This window comes from Ailuropoda melanoleuca, chromosome 10 (genome assembly GCF_002007445.2).
Source record: "Ailuropoda melanoleuca isolate Jingjing chromosome 10, ASM200744v2, whole genome shotgun sequence".
Taxonomy (NCBI): Eukaryota; Metazoa; Chordata; class Mammalia; order Carnivora; family Ursidae; genus Ailuropoda; species Ailuropoda melanoleuca.
In genome coordinates, this window is record NC_048227.1 from 57,414,326 (window position 1) to 57,433,877 (window position 19,552).

At 37.2% G+C, this 19,552-nt stretch overlaps 1 protein-coding gene and 1 pseudogene across 4 annotated transcripts in view; both read right to left on the reverse strand.

The window, feature by feature from the left end:
• PDSS2 (decaprenyl diphosphate synthase subunit 2) overlaps window positions 1-19,552 on the reverse strand; it is a 276,311-nt gene that overhangs the window by 246,107 nt on the left and 10,652 nt on the right. The gene's annotated exons all lie outside the window — the stretch shown is intronic.
• LOC117804251 lies at window positions 6,421-10,161 on the reverse strand (annotated as a pseudogene).

Genomic DNA, 19,552 nt, shown 5'->3' on the forward strand with positions numbered 1-19,552 from the left:
TAACGTAATGCTACAAACGTCTACATTATTCTGCCGAACTAGTGCCAGAGGTTGTTCATTCTTAAGTGGTAGAATTAAAGAAGGTACTGCACCACAGAACTGTATTCTCTTGGTGAAGCCCACTCCCCGATACCAATTCTCTGTACAAGTTTGTCTCAAAAGAAAGAAACAGGGGTTGGCTCTTGTTTTAGCTTAATGTGCATATCTCTTTTTTGGAACCAGGGGGAAGTAACACAGGATATTAAAGGATGGGGTGGCTATTCTGGGGGGCAAACTTTTTCGTTAAAGAATTAGAACTGTGCTAATTCTTAGTAAGGAATAAATCACGTATTAGTACATTATGGTGACAGTTCATTCTATTTACTGTAACTGGGGGGAAATGCATTTTACTCCTATGGTAAAGTAACTGAACTCTATTCCTAGGCATATGCCTAACTCATATTACAAGAGAATGAATTTGTTTGCTTTTTAAATTTTATTTATTTATTTGAGAGAGTGAGCAAGAAAGAGAGAACGAGCAAGGGGAGGGGCAGAGGGTGAGGGAGAAGAAGACTCCCCTGCTGAGCAGGGAGCCCAACACGGTGCTCCATCCCAGGACCCCAAGATGAAGACCTGAGCCCAAGGCAGACACTTAACCAACTGAGCTACCCAGGTGTCCCGAAGGGAATGAATTTGTGAGCACAGGATACCACCAACTTACAGCAGGCAGGGTAGTGGATTGTAAGCCATGAAACAGGAAGCAAACAGGAAAGGAACCCAGCACAGGCATTTGAGTGTAATAAATATAATAGCAATCTAGAAGATGAACGATTCATGTAGTTTATGATTACAGACTGATTATTCCTCTAAGTGCAAAGGCTATCCAATAAGTTATATCTGGGTTGATTTGTTAGCAAGGTACTTTCACCAGATAATAAATTAGAATGTAATTAAAGTGCATTCTGTCTGTTTATCATAGACTAAGATAGCTTACTATAATTCTCAATTATCTGCATGAACACACAACATGACAGCATAGTGAATAAACCTAGCAAAGGGCAATAAACATCTTAGGACTGCACTAAAATTGCTAGATTTCTTCTTCAGTCCTTTTTAAAAATTTGTTTCTAATTTTGATAAATTGTATAAACAGAACCAAATTAATTTGGTACTTGCTTGGTACAGTAAGTCATACAGTAAGTCTGGAGTCGTTAAGTCCCTGAACTTCTTAGCTTGTTAGCAATTTGCTAAGGGCAGTGACTAAATCATGAAAGACGTAAAGGAAAATAAAACTGAATATTTACCACAAACTTTTATTAGGTGAAAAATTTTAAGCACAGAAAAAAGAAGAATTACAAAGGAAAAAACAGGGAAGAACAATTTAAAATTTTTTAAATGTGTGTTTAAAAAAATTTGTAGCATATAAGGCAATAATTTCACCATATAAAGATGTCTTACAGATTAATAAATCATTCTAGGAGAAACAGATGAACAAAACACAAAAAGAGAAATAAACAGCAATATGGAAAAAATTCTCAAGTAGATTAAATTTAAATCAGGATAACATTTTTTCACCTAATTAGCAAAAGTCTTTTTTAAAAGGATGATGAGCAATATTGGCAAAGATAGAGTGATGCTGGTGTTCTCATACGTTGCTGATAGTGCATATCAATTAGAACTCTTCAAAAATACAATTTGAGAGCTTGAATTAAACATTACAAAAAGGTTTATAATATTTAGCTCAGGGGGTGCCCAGGTGGCTCAGTCCATTAAGCAGCTGACTCATGGTTTCAGCTCATGTCATGATCTCATGGGCCCTGGGACCTGGCTCCATGCTCAACGGGGAATCTGCTTGAAGATTCTCTCACTCTGCCCCTCCCCCCACTCATGCTCGCAAATGCTCTCTCTGGCTCTCCCTCTCTCTCCCCTTAAAATAAATACATAAATCTTTTAAAAATATGTATTTAGCTCAGTACTCCCACATCCCGGAATCTATCTAATACTTGAAAATACTTATCACAGCTTGATCTATCAATAATAGCAATCTGAAATAACATGAAAATCCAACTACAGCATAAAGGCAATGTTAAATATGGTATAATCATGAATGGACTATTATGTAGCTTTCAAAATGATGGTTATGAAGACTAAGCAGAAAAGGATAAAAAATTGTATATACAAGGGGCGCCTGGGTGGCTCAGTCGTTAAGTGTCTGCCTTCAGCTCGGGTCATGATCCCAGGGTCCTGGGATTGAGCCCCACGTCGGGCTCCCTGCTCAGCAGGGGGCCTGCTTCTCCCTCTCCCACTCCCCGTGCTTATGTTCCCTCTCTCGCTGTGTCTATCAAATAAATAAAATCTTTAAAAAAAATTGTATATGCAAGATGATCATGTTCTAAAATACGCATATTAATGACGACTAGGAAGGACAATACCAAAGTGACAATCTTTGTGTTGAGCTGGAATGGTAGGCTGAATAAACGCCCTCCAGCCCCAAAAGATGTCCAAGTCCAAATCCCTGGAAGCTGTGAATGTTACTTTACTCGGAAAGGAACTTTACTGGTGTGATTAAGTTAAAGATCTTGAGGTGGGGAGATTATCCTGGATTACCTGGATGGGCTCAATATAACCACAAGGTTATATCTCCATAAGAGGAAGTTGGGAGGGTCAGAGTCAGAAAAGGAGATGAGACAACAGAGGCAGAGGAATGGATTCTCCCTAGAGGATCAGAATGAACTCGGCTCTGCAGACACCTTGATTTTAACCCCGTAAGACCCATTTAGGACTTCTGATTTCCAGAAAAGTAAGACAATTAGCTTGTGTTATTCTAAGCCACTAGAATTGTGGTAATTTGTTACAACAGCAATAGGAAACTAACATAGATGGTAAGACTGCCCTTTCTAAACTTTCTGCAATGTTGATGTTACTTTCTAATATACAAATTTAGCTAAGATTTAAGATTCTAGATGAAGACTGCCTCTGCTGCAGTGGCTCTCAGTCCTGGCTGCAGTTCAGTGTCAAGTATTCACCTTTCAAGGAAAAGAAAGAAAGAAAAAAAATACCAATGCCCCAGTTTCTCTTCATTCCCAGAGATTCTGATTTAGTTTCTGTCAGGCTCAAACATCAGTACTTTTTAAAAGCCCCATGTACTAATGTGCAGCCAGAGTTGAGAACCACTACTCTGGTATAACAACTCATGACTGACAAATTTCTCTAACCCAAAGTAAAAATGTTTACCAACCTGAAACTACATCTCTTTCAAGAATTCTGAGGACACTCAGCAACAGTTTGTCTTAGCTTACATTGAGGTCTAGGACTGCACCCTCATTTGACTGGCACTGCAAAGGAAAAGAAAAAATAAAACCACTTCTGCTTCCTCAATGTTTCTCATTTCCGGAGTTCAAAGGACTCTTCAGAAATACAATGCTCCAAGAAAAAGATTCTTAGCTGCTACCCAAGGCCCCATATTCAAATTAGAGTAGTTCACAAGAAGAATTGTGCATCCTTCCCTTTTCTACTGGCAATTGACTTTATTATAAGAGTACTAAAAAATGTAAGATATCTAGTCTTCGAATTTTTTACAGCATATTCTTTAAATGGTGTTGACTAGCCAAGAGGAGTCAAGTTCCTCTGATGATGTGTTCTTTGAAGTCATATTTTCACTCCACTTCCCAGGCATCAAGCCATATATTATCAAACACACACGTAGACACTTTAGTATATTTGTGAGCGAATGTGTAACTTAAGGCTTTCAAATGTGAGATTCTCAGCTATAGAAAAATTATCGATCAAGTCTTATGCATCTCTCGGTCAACTCGTAGCACCACTTCATATTCTTTCAGCAGGAAAATCCACATATGAGAGACATCGTTATCAACCAAGTGTGTCCAAAGATTGATCTCCATAGCAACTGCAACTCTGCCACATGTAGTGTATAAGGCATCAGCGTTAACACCACATGCACACAAAGTGTTGGTATTATGTAGTCCAGACTGTGGTTGCTGTAGAAACCTAAACCCAAGTCCCTGACAACAGTGGGTAAAATGAAAACAACAACAGAAGGGTCCTTGAATATTTAGCCATCTATTCCTTTGCTTTCAAGCAGGATAATGCCATTTTAAATGCTCTATAATAGTCTTACTGATATCATGAAAGGAATACTTTCTACAAAAATAATGTTAAATGATAGCATGTCTCTGCTTAACATTAAGAACCATTTCCTACTCCCTAAAAAATTCTTCCTCCCCCCTTGTGCTCAATTGGGGTTCAGAAGCTCACCCCAACCAAGTACTGTCATCTTCTACTGGCCTCAGCCATAGCTAGTCCCACACACAATCTGGAGAGGTGCCAGGTTTTGCTGCCACCATCACAACTATGACAGATATAAACAAGTTTATTCTAAAATAATTATGCAAAAGAAGAATAATGTAGGAGGAATCACTTTATCTGATTTTAAGTCTTACTACATAGCTATCAAAATCAAGACACTGTTGTATTGGCAGAAGAATAGAAGCATAGATCAATGAAACAGAGAACCCAGAAACGGATCGATACAAATACACCAACTGCTTTTTGACAGAGGTGCACACGCAGTTCAGTGGAGCTTGGGTCATCTTTTCAACAAATTGTGCTGAAATAACTGGACGTTCACAGACAGGAAAAAAAAAAAAAGAACTTTGACTTAAAATTCATGCTATACAAAAAACGAATGCAAAATGGATCATGGATTTAAACGTAAAGCATGAAACTATAAAACTGTTATTTTTTAAATTTTGTTTTTAATTTAAGCAGCTTTACTGAGGTGTAACTGGCATACAATAAACTGCACGTATTTAACATGTACACTAAAACTTTTAGAAGAAAATATACGAAAACATCTTTGAGACCTAGGGCTAGGGAAAGACATTACATCAAATTTAGGAGGAAAAATATCCAGCTTATGGTATATCTATACAAGGAATATATGGTAGTTATTAAAAATTAAGTTCATTTAACATTAAAAGCAATTCTCTATATACTGCTATAGAAACAAAAATACACACATGGACAAACTCATTTTTATAGTCTTGCAGACTATACACCAAAAAAGTAATACTAGCTATTTCTAAATGGTAAGGTTATGGGTACTTTTTAAATAAATTTCTATGCGGTCTAACAGTGACATTTTTTTTTAATTACTATCTTTTTTTTTTTTTTTAAGATTTTATTTATTTATTTGACAGAGATACAGACAGCCAGCGAGAGAGGGAACACAAGCAGGGGGAACGAGAGGAAGAAGCAGGCTCATAGCAAAGGAGCCTGATGTGGGCTCGATCCCATAACGCAGGGATCACGCCCTGAGCCGAAGGCAGACACTTAACGACTGTGCCACCCAGGTGCCCCTAACAGTGGCATGTTTTATATAAAAATGAGATTAAATTTTTAAAATCAAGTAACACATACTAAAGAATAAAGAAGGCTCTTTTTCAACTAGAGATTTTGTATATACAATAATGCTAAAAACCTACTTAATGGTTTTAGTCTCCCAGAAAAAAATAAAACTATCCTCTCTGATACAGAAACATTTGCTTTTTCTTTATGATTCCTCCAGGTTCCTGAAAAGATGTCATTCATTTCTAGCCTAAAAACAAATAAAACTTGACCAGCTGTATTTTTTAAAAAATCCATGCAACCCAAGGGCTATATATGCCCATTCGCCATAAATTTGATAACCTCTATATCTCTTATTACATCTAGCTGTAAACAGCAATGAGTACAGATTTAGATATTTTTAAAGAGACAATTTATTAAAATGTACTCACAAGTGTACTCTACAATGAATATATAGCAAAGGAAGGAAGGACAGGAAAAAGGAAAAAGAAAATAGAAGGAAAAGAATGATATCTTCCTTAACTTGATCTTGAGAAAAATATAATCACTTTGGTCCTGAGGATAAGAAAGAAGGCATAGAGAAAAACCGTTTCTTCTTTATATTGGTAATCTGTAAGAAGATTAGAATCTGAGAAAGCTTATTTGATGCTTTGGAGTTACCAGAGCTTTCTGTGCAACTGAAAGTCAGTTTCTCAAGTGGAGACACATGGCTCCTTTGTGTGTGTTCTTCCCCTCAGTGAAACTGCTTGAAATGTCCAACTTTAAAATATAAACACTGCTGCTTTCACAGTGAATATCCTGGATGGCATCACTTTTCCTATGCCTTCCAGTGTTTTAAAAAAGTTTTGTTTTTTTTTTTTTAAAGATTTTATTTATTTATTTGACAGAGATAGAGACAGCCAGCGAGAGAGGGAACACAAGCAGGGGGAGTGGGAGAGGAAGAAGCAGGCTCATAGCAGAGGAGCCTGATGTGGGGCTCGATCCCATAACGCCGGGATCACGCCCTGAGCCGAAGGCAGACGCTTAACCGCTGTGCCACCCAGGCGCCCCTAAAAAAGTTTTGTTTTTGTTTTATAGACCTGAATTAAGGAAACTTCAGGTTTTATAGACCTGAATTAAGGAAACTGAATTAAGGAAACTTACAATATGCTGAAATCAACAAGAGGTTTTCTCAGGTTCATTAAAGTTCTGCCACATGGTTAACTGCTGATTTTGACCCCAAATTAATATGATACTAATTCTACTCTTTCCAAATTCCACACATGATATTCCAGTGAAAGGGAAGGGCAAAATTATCTTCTTCCTATTTTCCATCAGTCCAAATTCTACCCATTCTTCAAGCAGCTGCTCAAAATTCTTCCACAGAACCCTCCGGGTTAGTCAGCCCACAGTGGTCTATCCCTGACTTGAACTCCTGTAGCACTTACCTAAATCTTCCATTTGGCAATTAAACAATTATGATGAAATTATTTTTATCTTACATTATCACTTGAGCTTCACAGATTTATATCTAGGTTCCTCAAGAACACTCTATGTCCCTGGAGTATAGAAACCCTTTTTATCTCAACAAATCCGTCATTGTGTTTTAACAGACAGTTGATGGTCAATGAATATTGGTTGACTAACTGTAACACAGCTATACCTTTCAATTCCCCACCTTAATTGACAGTAGTGTGTGTGTGGTCTTTTTCAATGCTTAGCTATTATTCCTGCTCCCTACTTTCTGTCTTACGGACAGAACTACAAAGCAGAGGATAAAGATAGGGGTTTTGAAGGGCATTGTTTTCTCCTTGTCTCCCTGCAGCAAAACTTGTTTAAACACGTGAAAAGAGAATAAAACTAAATTTATACCTATGCCACATTTCTTTCAAAGTGAAACAACCATCGTTTAACAGGAAATAAGCCACCTTTCTTGGAGCCTATTCTAAGGCAAAAGCTGAGAGAGTAACGCCTGTGCACTAATTGACTGCTTTCCTATAAAAGCCTATGATGAATTCCAACAGCCTCAGTCCGCCATACTCCCAAACTCTCCACTCATGACTTATGGGAGCCTTTATGAATTCAAAGATATTTTTGCCAATCATGTGAATTCTATCTATCCAAAAACATCTTTCAGTGCCAGAAAGGCTTTATGATTAGGGGTCCATTCTTTTAAGAATATTTATACTGCCTAAATAACTCCAGATGTTTTGCTTTGGTTTTTGGTTAAGGGGTGGGGGCAGGAGGGCAGAAATCAAAATGAGGACCCTCCCAATTAGAATGTTTGCCATTCCATCCTAAATGAGCTCTTACTTTTATTTGTGCCCGGATGTCCCAGAATTTAAACTTATGACACTCATGTGTAATGCCAAAATATAAGGATTTAGATAGGTTACTAAAAAAAAAAAAAGAAAGAAAGAAAATGGTTTGTGGATAGCTTACACCTAAATTATTTTTACAAATCACAATCATATGAAACAGGAATTGCTTCCTGCGTTTGTAATGAATTTGTCAACAGGATGAAGCACTATCTGTAGACAGCTGCTTTTGATAGAGGAGCAAATTATGGAATAACAAATTCTACATTTTTTGCAGAAGTTGTGCACCTGCTGATTAGGATTTGTTCTCAAATTCTAAATCTATAGTATCTGAAAACTAATATATATACATATATATATGTATATATGTACATATACAGTTCAGATCAGTGTGCCAGTTTCATTTATGCTCCTTCACTGCCAAACCTGGGGGCAGGGACTGCTTCAGTTTCTCTGCCTTCTCTTTGTCTCTGATGACCAAGGTATAAAGGCATCTGCTGCACTGAACTTTAAACTTCACATTATCCTTATTTTTCTTGATCTTGACAGATTTGGCATCTGTTCACATGGCCATGAGCGTAAAATCCTTGATTTCTTCAATTTCACAAGGCATGGCCTCGAGGGGTGCAGGAGAGCACATGGCTGGCACAGCAAGCGGCAAAAAGCGAGGATGGAAAAGAGCAAGACTTCTGTTTCCAGGCAGTTCTGAAAGCTAATGTATTTTCATACTATATATTATATATACTCAAAATTTTCTAAACATTCTGGTCACTCAGTAGTGCATTGAACAGCCTCATAAGGACTTTTATACTACTCTTCTTGGTCAGCCTTCAAGAAGGTGTATGCCAGTCCTGTGAAGATTTCAAAATAAAAAGACTCAACAACATTTCTGTAATCCATCCCTAACAAATGTTACAGCTAGGAAAGCTTGCTCCACCTAATTTTAATCGATCCTGCTGCAATTTAAGTGCATTTTTTTCCTTCTCTGTCTTTAGGGAGGATTTGATCACGATCTCCAACCATGACGTTCTACACTATGAAGAAAAACATGTAAAATAAATATCATGATCTACTTAAAGTAATGACTCAAACAAAGGTGAGGAAAAAGGCAAAGTCCTCTGGCTGGGAAAGGTTTTACTCCATTCAATTAAATTCTGAATACTGCTTGAAGGCATTCTATGTGTCAAGTATATGCTGGGCAATAGGAATATAAAGACAAAGTCATTTCTTTCAAAAAGATCATAGCCTTAGAAATATTTATATATCAAAATCAGAGGTCCAAAATAAAGGATCCAAATAGGCCAATTAATCCATGAAGTGGTCAGGTGTAACTGATGTATCTCAAATGGTGAACTGAAGAACGTATGTCCAATCTTTTTTCTCCCAGCTTTACTGAGGAATAATTGACAAATATACTTATATATATTTAAAGTGTATAACATATGCCCAGTCTAAAGGAAGCAGCCACCACTCGACACCAGCTGATCAAGACCATGGAGAATGAAAGCTCGATGGTGTCACACGTTCTGATTCTTCAAAGAGACAGCTGGAAGAATGAGCAATTTAAACTGGAGAAATCATGGAAAACTTATCAAAAGGGCTAATACTTGAGTAGAGTCCTGAGTTAAGCAATGTTTACCAGGTATGAACGTAGACGGTTTACTTCCTGTGGCTACAGCTTAGGGTGGAAATGGGAGAGAGAGGCAGAAGTGACTAGAAAGGAAGGGATGTTTTGCCACACACAGGCCAAACTGTATCCTACAGAATATGGGAAGCTCCTCAAGAGTGTATGACTCTGTATCACAGAAGGTTAGAATTTATCTATCTGTAGGTAACTTACCAAACTGCCATTCAGTGAGATTTCAAGATCTGACATGCATATAAAGAGCCAGGCACCTTGCTTATAATCCATAAAGCTAGACTGGGCATCACCATATCTAGACATTTGTCTTAGGCCCCTAACTACTGGGACATGTAAGTGCCCCCACGGTTCCTGTAGCAGCGATGACTGCTTAAACAAACAACAGCCAATTTGCCCGTGGACAGGAGTATACCGGAGAGTCTGGGAGATATACCACCCTCAGATGTTTCCCCCTTAATCTTGGAAAGGGTAAAAAAGTGATGGTACCTTATTCATTGTTAAAATGACTTAAAGATTACAAAACCACTTGACAGATACTATTCTCGCCCATCTAAGAGACCCCTGGCTCCCTATTTTCTACTTTGTCTGGGTTTGTAACCCATCCACAGCAGCCAACTGTATTCATATTTTGCACTCCTTTATACTAAACCAACTTAAGAGTCTAAAATCTAATTCAGGCCTACATGTTAATCAGCAACCACTACTTTCTTCATATTCCTAACCCATCAGTCAATCCTATTTTACTTACAATTCATTAATGAAAATATAATAAACTAATGCAAAATTAATCTATATTTTGCTTCAGAAAGGATGTTTATTTTTTTTTAAAGATTTTATTTATTTATTTGAGATAGAAAGAGAGAGAGAGCACAAGCAGGGGGAGGAGCAGAGTGGGAGGGAGGAACAGACTCCTCACTGAGCAGGGAGCCCGATGCGGGGCTTGATCCCAGGACTCTGGGATCATGAGAAAGGATGTTTATTTTTGTCAAGGATATTTCCTATTCTCCAGTTAGGGAGGGAAAAATAAAACTATGTCATCACTTAAGTCTTTCATTCAAGACTCACAACAAGATAGGTATTATTATTCCCATTTTTGCTGATGAGAAAACAGAAGGTCTGAGTAGTTAACATGCCCAAACAGCAGCTAATAAATGACATAAGCCAGGGCTGAATCCACTTCAGTCATCTTCCAAAACTATGTTTTTTTCCACTATACCACACAGCTTCCACAGCTACTATTTCTCATGATAACAGTCCTAGAACTCCACTTCTACCTTGTATTTGTACAGTGAAGCATATCTTTCAAACTCCACCCCAGTTTTTTCCTAAGTTGACCAGGTACATGCAAGAATACTTTTAAACTTAGATTAAAATTCTACAGTCAGGGGACACCTGGGTGGCACAGTCAGTTAAGGATCCAACTGAAGTTAAGGTCATGATCTTGGCTAAGGGTCCTGGGATCAAAACCCATGTCAGGCTCTGTGCTCAGCACAGAGTCTGCTTGAGACTGTCTCTCCCTCTGCCCCTCACACTTGTGCTCTCTCTCTTTCCCTCTCTCTAAAATAAATAAATAAATCTTTAAAAAATAAAATAAAATAGCTTCATAAAAAAAATTCCTAAGGCCAGGACTATCAATTTCTTAGATATTCATTTCTGGAGCTCCTTTTTATGTTCTCACAAAATTGTATCATGCATACTCTATTGTCACTCTTGTATTTAATCATGGGTACTACAGAACAAAAAGTATGTGAGAATATACATAATACTTAAAAACAATTAGTACTACATAAAAATGCTTTTAATAAAAGCTTTGTATATACTATTAGACCTGTGAAAATAAGTGGCATTCCTTTTAAATATACAGCAACGTAAAAGAAATAACCTCAAGTCAGAAATGGTGAACCAGATGTGTGAAGCCATTTCTATTTTGAGTATAAAATAAATTTCATTTACTTGTTCATATTTAATAATTTAAGATACAGAGAGCACCTGTAACAAAGCCCCTGTAATTATTAAATGTTATAAAGAATATGTTCATGCAAATTATCAATGTTCGAAAAATTCAAAACACTACTTTTAAGTTTTTAGAGTATGGTCTAATACTTATGAGACCTATCTCTAGCCTCACACCTCTGGAAATAAAACCAATTCAGTTTGCTTTAAAAAAAAAAAAAAGTCTTTGGAGCAAATGAAATAAACTTCCAAGGAGATTCCAAAAGAATGGTAATTTTTGAAACTATTTTTAAATATTTGTTAAAATGAAGTTCCAGTATACAAAAATAGAAAAAAATGAAAGGCTTTGAGTAAGCTTTGGTGAGTCACTGGAAGAAAAGCAAATGCAGCTGCACTCCATAAACTGAAGATTTGTATCTAGAACTTCAAATAAGTATTAAATAAGAAACAACTAACTGAACGGTTAACATCTAGTGCCCATTTTAAAAACCTACTCCAAGGCAGCTATTTTTAGAAAAACATTCATTAAACTCTTCAAACCACAAGCACAGATGAATATTTTTTGGTAACTAAAGGGCCTCTAAGGTGTTACACACACACAGGGAAATTCTGACTCCCGCAGAAGAATAAAGAAGGGATAATTATAGAATACAACAGTATTGATGAAAAGAAGTTGGCAACACAGTGGTAATGAGCAATATGAGAAGAGAGAGACATGGGTATCTGAATCCTAATTCATTAGGATTACACCATGGGCTTCCCTTTTCCCAAAGAACCTACCAGCCATTTACCCAGGTAATCATGAGCTGGTGAAAAGGAAATACCCAATGCCCTTGAGGATGATTACCTACTAGCTCTGAGCTAACATTAATTCTTAGGAATTAAGAATATCACTGGTCCACAGGTCAGACTGCCGATTTAGGAGTCACGAGAGAGGTGGAATTCTAACTCAGCCTCTTCTCACAGTAGTCATTGTGAGACCCAAACACATCCTACTCTTCAGATACTCCCACAAACTGACAAAATCCCACAATGGCTCCCGGCTCAGGAAGAAGGAATATTATAGTAAAAAGTACAAAGTAGAAGCTGAATGAATTCCATTTCCTTATAAAAATCACTGCATTTCTAGGGGAAATTTCTAAAACTTCTAAAGGAAAGGTGAGATGCTGATATGAGACAAAGGGGTAACAGGTTCTGGGTGGGGCACCCCTTGAACAGCAGGTGCACAAACCGCCCTCCTCCCCCACAACTTTACTGTACAGACAAGTCAAAAGATGCTTCCACCTACAATAATGTTGTGTTGAACCTGTAAAAAAGCCCCAATTAATACACCCCAGTCCCCCAACAGTTTTGGAGCAAGGCCATGGCCCTTTCAGCAAGCAAATGAAGTAACTATTTCCTTTTGAGAAAAAGAGCTCACTAGTAGACTGGTGAAAACTGAATAGAACAACATTATATGACCATGCAATCTGGTAGCTCATCATTAATTGTTACTGGATGCATTTAATTCTAAATTCCAGCAGGCCATCTTCAAGAAAAACAGGTGCAGGCCCAAATGGGATCTGAAGGCACAATTACGTTGCCTATCAGATCATTTACACTCCCTAACGGTGTACTGTACCCTGCTACATGCCACCTACCCCTCAAGCTGCACCTATGGCTTCATGAAGGGTACTCTATGACCACTAAGCTCAGGATTAAGGGGGGGCGTCCTGCCCAGAACCTATTCTTCCTTTGTCTCATAACATTTCACTCTCCTTCAAGGAAATTCCTTTCCCTTATTCTATGAGGTTTGAGTTGATCTGAAATACAGTAGTTACCCCTAACAGACCAAAGGAGAGGCCAATGACACAGGCAGGGCAGCTCACAGTACACCATCTGCCAGTAAAGGAACTGATCTACCACAGTTGTAAGATGAAAGAAAAGCCAAATTAATCCTCCTTTGCAGGAATTTGATCTTTGAGGAGCCATGAGGATAAAAGGCAGCCAGAGCCAAAACTTCCTGGCAACAGTGCTCTACTGCAGAGAAATGTCCCTAAGTCCGTGCTTCTGATAACCCTTAGAGCTTCCCCAGTTTCCATTCTTCCTAAGGCCTGATTTTTAACTCCCCCTTCAAAACTGTGATCTACCTAGTATCCTTCCAATAAATTTCTTGTATTTGCTTAAGTCATCCAAAATCAATTTCTTTCTTTGCAACCAAACAACACTGACATTATTCTATACCCCCTTCCTAAAAGATCATAAATCCCTATGGCTTCAAATCGTACCTTCCAACTCCAGTTCATGCCTACTTCCATTAGAAGCACTGGACCCATTCTAACTGCATTTTGGACATCGCCACATGCCACAAACACTTCAAGTTCAATAAATCTACAAAATTTCCCCCTCTACTCTGTACCAAACATGCTTCTCATCCTGTATACCCTCTATCAATTAACGGTACCTCAACATACTCAATTATTCAGCTTACTTCAACTCTGTTCTCTTATTCTCAAAATTACCAAGTCTTGTCAACTCCACTTTGCAAATGTACCTTATCCATTTTTTATAACTCATCTCCACCACCACTGCCCAAGTTCATACCCTACCCTCATCATTCCTTAATCACCAAGAATATCTTCTCAATTTTCAACGTGTAACTTAAGTCATTTCACTGAGCATTCTTGATTCATTAGCCCCCTGCCTAGTGGACCCCTCTATTCTTTGTGTCTTCATTTTACTTGAAAACACTTTTAGTCCAACATGTGTAATATTTTATTACTTTTACTGTTTTATGCATCTATTTCCCTTATTTGAATATAAATTATGTTGAGGGGTAGGGGAGATGCAGTCCAGGGCCTTGTGTTCTTTGAATCCCCCGGTAATAAGCACAGTACCTGGCCACTAGGGGACACACTTGACCAGCTGCTGAAAGAAGAAATGAATGGAAGGATGAAACTGGACCTCTGTCTTACGCCATTCACAAAAATTAACTTGAAGCAGATTAAAGACTTATTTGTAAGACCTGAAACTGTAAAATTCCAAAAGAGAATCGGTAAAAATCTCCTTGACATTGGTCTTAGCAATGATTTGTTGAATATGACACTAAAAACAAAGGCAACAAAATAAAAAATAAACAAGTAAGACTACATCAAACTGAAAGCTTCTGTACAGCAAAGGAAACAACCAATGCAATGAAAAGGTGCCTACGGAATGGAAGAAAATATCTGCAAACCATATATCTCAATAGCAAAATAATAATAGCAATAATAATGCAATGAAAATATGGGCAAAAGACCTGAAAAGACATTTTCTCAAAGAAAACAGAGAGGGTGATCAAGTACATGAAAAGGTGCTCAACGCTAATCATTAGGGAAATGTAAATCAAAACTACAATGAGATATCACTCCACACCTGTTAGAATGACTTTTACTGAAAGACAAGAGATAACAAGTATTGGTGAGGATGAGGAGAAAAGGAAACTCTTGTGCACTTCTGATGGGTATGTAAATAATTATGGAATTATGGAGGATCCTGAAAAAATTAAAAATAGAACTATCACACAATCCAGCAATCCCACTTCTAGGTATCTATCTGAAGGAAATGGAAACACTGTCCTGAAGTGATATCTATACTCCCATGTTCAGCATTATTCATGAAAGCCAAGATATGGGAACAACTTAAGTGTTCATCGACTGAAAAATGATAAAGAATATGTGATATATAAATATACACACACAGTGGAATATTATTCAATCATGAGAAAGAAGGAAATCCTGCCATTTGCAAAAACATGGATAAACCCAGAGGACATTATGCTAAATAAAATAAGCCAGACAAAGACAAATACTGTATGATCTCACTTAAATGTGGAATCTGAAAAAAGGGGGGGAGGGACAAACTCAACCCATATAAAAAGACAGCAGAATGATGATTACCAGGTACTGGGGGGTAGGAAAAATGGGAAGATGCTGGTCAAAGGTATAAGCTTATAAGAAAATAAGTACTGAGGATCTAATGTACAGCCTGGTGACTAAGTTAATAACACTTTACTGTATACTTGAAATCTACTATGAGAGTAGATCTTAAGCATTCTCACCACACACATCGGGCACACACAAAGGTAACTATGTGAGGTAATCATTCTACAATGTACACATATATCAAATAATCACGTTGTACACTTTCAATATATATAATTTACTTGACCATTCACCCTGATAAAGCTGGGTAGGGGGAGAAATGAAGATTATAGCAATCTTCTGCCAGGTCTTCCTGCCTCCAGTTTTTCTTTTTCTGCAACCCACAACCTTCACAGCTGTGAAAGTCAGCTTTCAAAAGACACATCTATTCAAGTCTCTCTACTACTTAACCTTAGTGGTTTCCACTGACCTCAAAATAAAATTACATCTTAACACTAAAGAAGCACCTCAAAATCTAGCTACAACTTTTCCTTTCTTTTATTTTTAAAAAAACTTTAATTCATTGCGCTTTATTCACAGTAGCCAAAAGCTAGAAACAATCAAAATGTTCATTTAAGGTGAACTGATAAACAAATTGCTTATATTCCATGCAAAGGAACACCCTTTAGTAATAAATATGACACATTCAATAACACTCACTGGCAATAAAACGTATCCATTTTAAGTGTACGGTAAAATGTTTTGCCAAATGTATACATCTGTGTAACCACCACCACAATAAAGATATGATACATTTCTAGTAGCCTAAAATTTCCTTTGTTCACCTTTACGGCCCCAAGAAAACAACAAAGTGGATGCTGTCACTATAATTTTACTTATTCTAGATTTTTCATGTAAATAAAATCATACGGTATTCACTCCTTTGTATCTGCCTTCGTTCACTCTGCATAGTGTTCTTGAGATCTATCCATGTTATTGAGTGAATCATTAATCAATTCCTTTTTCTTTCTGAAGGATATTCCATTCACCTTAGATAGACATTTGGATTGTTTCCAGTTTATGGCTACAGCAAATAAAACTGCTCTGAATAATGGTGTTAAAATCTCTGACTGCATATTCGTTTCCATTCTCTATCATTTTAAAACCCAGGAGTGGGATTGCTGGATTATAAGGTACAAGGATATGCTTAACTTAAAAAAAACAAAACAAAACAAAACAAAACACAAACAACCAAATAGTTCTTCAAAGTGACTGTACTATTTTACGGTCCCATTAGCAGTATAGTACAGTTCCAGCTGCTCCACATTCTCACAAACATTTATGGTCAGACTTCCTAAAGTTAGCCATTCTCGGTTGTACATCTCATTCTGGTTTTACTTTGCATTTCCAGGTGACAAATGATGTTAAGCATGTTTTCACATACTAATTGGCTAGGTAAGTTCTTGGTAAGTTCTCTGGTAAAATGTCCAAATCTTCTCCAATTTTTAAATTGATTGTTTTCTTGAGTTGTAAGACTTCTTTGTATGTTCTAGCCCTTTTTCAGACGTATATATTTTCTCCCACTCTGTGGCTTGCCGTTTTCTGTTCTTTCCTTTTTTTTATTTATTTATTTAAGAGAGAGAGAGAGAGGGAGAGAGTGCACATATCCAAGAGGAGCGGCAGAGGGAGGGAGTCTTCAGGCAGACTCTCTGCTGAGTGTGGAGCCCAAGGAGGGGCTTGATTTCCACAACCCTTGGGATCATGACCTGAGCTGAAACCAAGAGTTGGATGCTCAACCGACTGACTAAGCCACCAAGGCGCCCCATTGCCATTTTCTTAACAGCATTTTTAAAAGTGCAGTTTTAAAATGTGATGAACTCTAATTTTTCTTTTTTTTCTTTTACACTTCATGCTTTCTAAAAATTCTCTGTTTAGTTCAAAGTCACAATTTTTTTTTCCTGTGCTTTCTTTCAGAATTTTCATATCTTAGTTTTCATGTTTAGGTATAGGATCCATTTCAGGGTCACTGTTCTTTATGGCATGAGACTTCCCCCCAGCACCATTTGTTGAAAATACTATCCTTTGCCCACTGAACTTGCTACCTTTGTCACAAATGGATTACCATATAGAGTTGTGGGTCCATTTCAGAACTATATTCAGTCATAATGATGTATATGCCTGTCTGTATACCAATCCCTCATAGTCTTGCTTATTGTAGCTATCTAGGAAGTTTTGAAATCATGTAATGCTAGCATTACAGGGTTATTTTTCAAAATTGTTTTAGCTATTGTGGATCTTAGCAATCACAAATTTTAGGACAATTTTGACAAAAAAATCACCTGTAGAAATTTTGATTGGGATTATGTTAAATCTATGGATGAATTTGGGAAGAACTGACATTTTAATAATATTAACTCTTCCAATCCATGAACAGGGTATATTTAGGTCACTGTTGATTTCCTCATCAGTGTTTTATAGCTCTCAATGTACAGACTTTGTTTATATTTTGTTAAATTTATCCCTCAGCATTTCATGTTTTTGATACTATTGCAAACATTCTGCAAATCATTTTCCAACTGTTCATTGCTGATATAAGCAAACACAATTGGTTTGTATATTTTGACATTATATGCCTTATGCTTGCTATACTCACTTATCAGTTCTAGTAGCTTTTTTGTAAATTCTCAGGGATTTCCTAGCATGTGATGTTATTTAGTAATTATGACTTGCTTTTCTTTTCTAATCCAAAATACCTTTAAATTCTTTTTCTTGACTGGCTAGAACTTCTGGTAAAATTTTAAACAAAAGAGGTAAGAAAAATATCCTTCTCTTGAGTCCTGTCCTAGAAAACATTCAGTCTTTCACTATTAAGAATATTAGCTATAATTTTCCATGGAGCCTCAGCATCAGATTGAAAAGGGTACCTGTTGCTATGTCTTCAGTTCACTTACCTTTTCTTCTTCAGGGTCTAATCTGCTGTTGAGCCAATCCAGATAATTTTTTTCCTTTTACATACTGAACTTTCAGTTACAGATATTATTCTTGACATATATTTTTTCTATCACTTTTATCATTATCCATGTTTTCTTTTAAAAACTTGAGCAGAGGAACCCCCCTACACTATTGGTGGGAATGCAAGCTGGTGCAGCCACTCTGGAAAATAGTATGGAGGTTCCTAAAAAAATTGGAAATAAAGTACCCTATGACCCAGCAATTGCATTACTGGGTATTTACCCCAAAGATACAAATGTAGTGATTCAAAGGGGCACCTGCACCCCAATGTTTATAGCAGCAATGTCCACAATAGCCAAACTATGGAAAGAGCCCAGGTGTCCATCGATTGATGAATGGATAAAGAAGATGTGGTTATATATATACAACAGAATATTATGCAGCCATAAAAAAAAGAAAGCTTGCCATTTGTAACAATGTGGGTGGAACTAGAGGGTATATGCTAAGCAAAATAAGTCAATCAGAGAAAGACAATTATCATATGATCTCACTGATATGTGGAATTTAAGAAACAAAACAGAGGATCATAGGGGAAGAGAGGAAAAAAATAAAACAAGACGAAACCAGAGAGGGAGACAAACCATAAAAGACTCTTAACTACAGGAAACAAACTGAGGGTTGCTGGAGGGGATAGGGGTGGAGGGATGGGGTAACTGGGTGATGGACATTAAGGAGGGCATGTGATGTAATGAGCATTATATAAGACTGATGAATCACAGACCTGTATCTCTGAAACCAATAATACATTATATGTTAATTGAATTTAAATTTAAAAATGTTTTCAAAGTTAAAATAAATAAATAAAAATAAAAACTTGAGCATATTTATAATAAGTCTTGTCTGCTGATTCCATCATCTGTGTCTTACAGATCTGTTTCTATTGACTTATTTTTCTCCTGGTATGTGTCATATTTTCCTGCTTCTTGAAATGGCCTGTAATGTTTAATTAGATGTTGGATATTGTTATATTGTGTTGTTGAGTGTCTGGATTTTATCGTCTTCCTTTTAAGAGTTTTGGCGTGCTCTGGCTGGCAGTTCAATTACTTTTGGGTCAGCTTGATCTTTTTGAGACTTGCTGCTTCACTTTGGTAGGGAGGTTCTGGAGCAGGCTGAGCTCTAAAGTTGGTTTATCCCTATGACTAAGGCATAATTTTCTGGGGTCTACACTGAGTGCCTGGCTGTTCAACAAAGTCTTCCCATAATGTCCAGTTGGAACTCAAATGCCTCCCAGTCCTGTGAAAACTCTGAGAATTGTACAACTTATAGCTCCCCAGCCTCATAGATTTTCATCCTATGCATGTGCTGCTTATCCTTCAACAATTGACTCAACTGGGCACCTCAGATTTCTGGAGCCTTTCTTTGTATACTCCCTCTTCTTCTGTATTCTGCCCCACAAATTCCAGCTGCCTCCACTCCCCCAA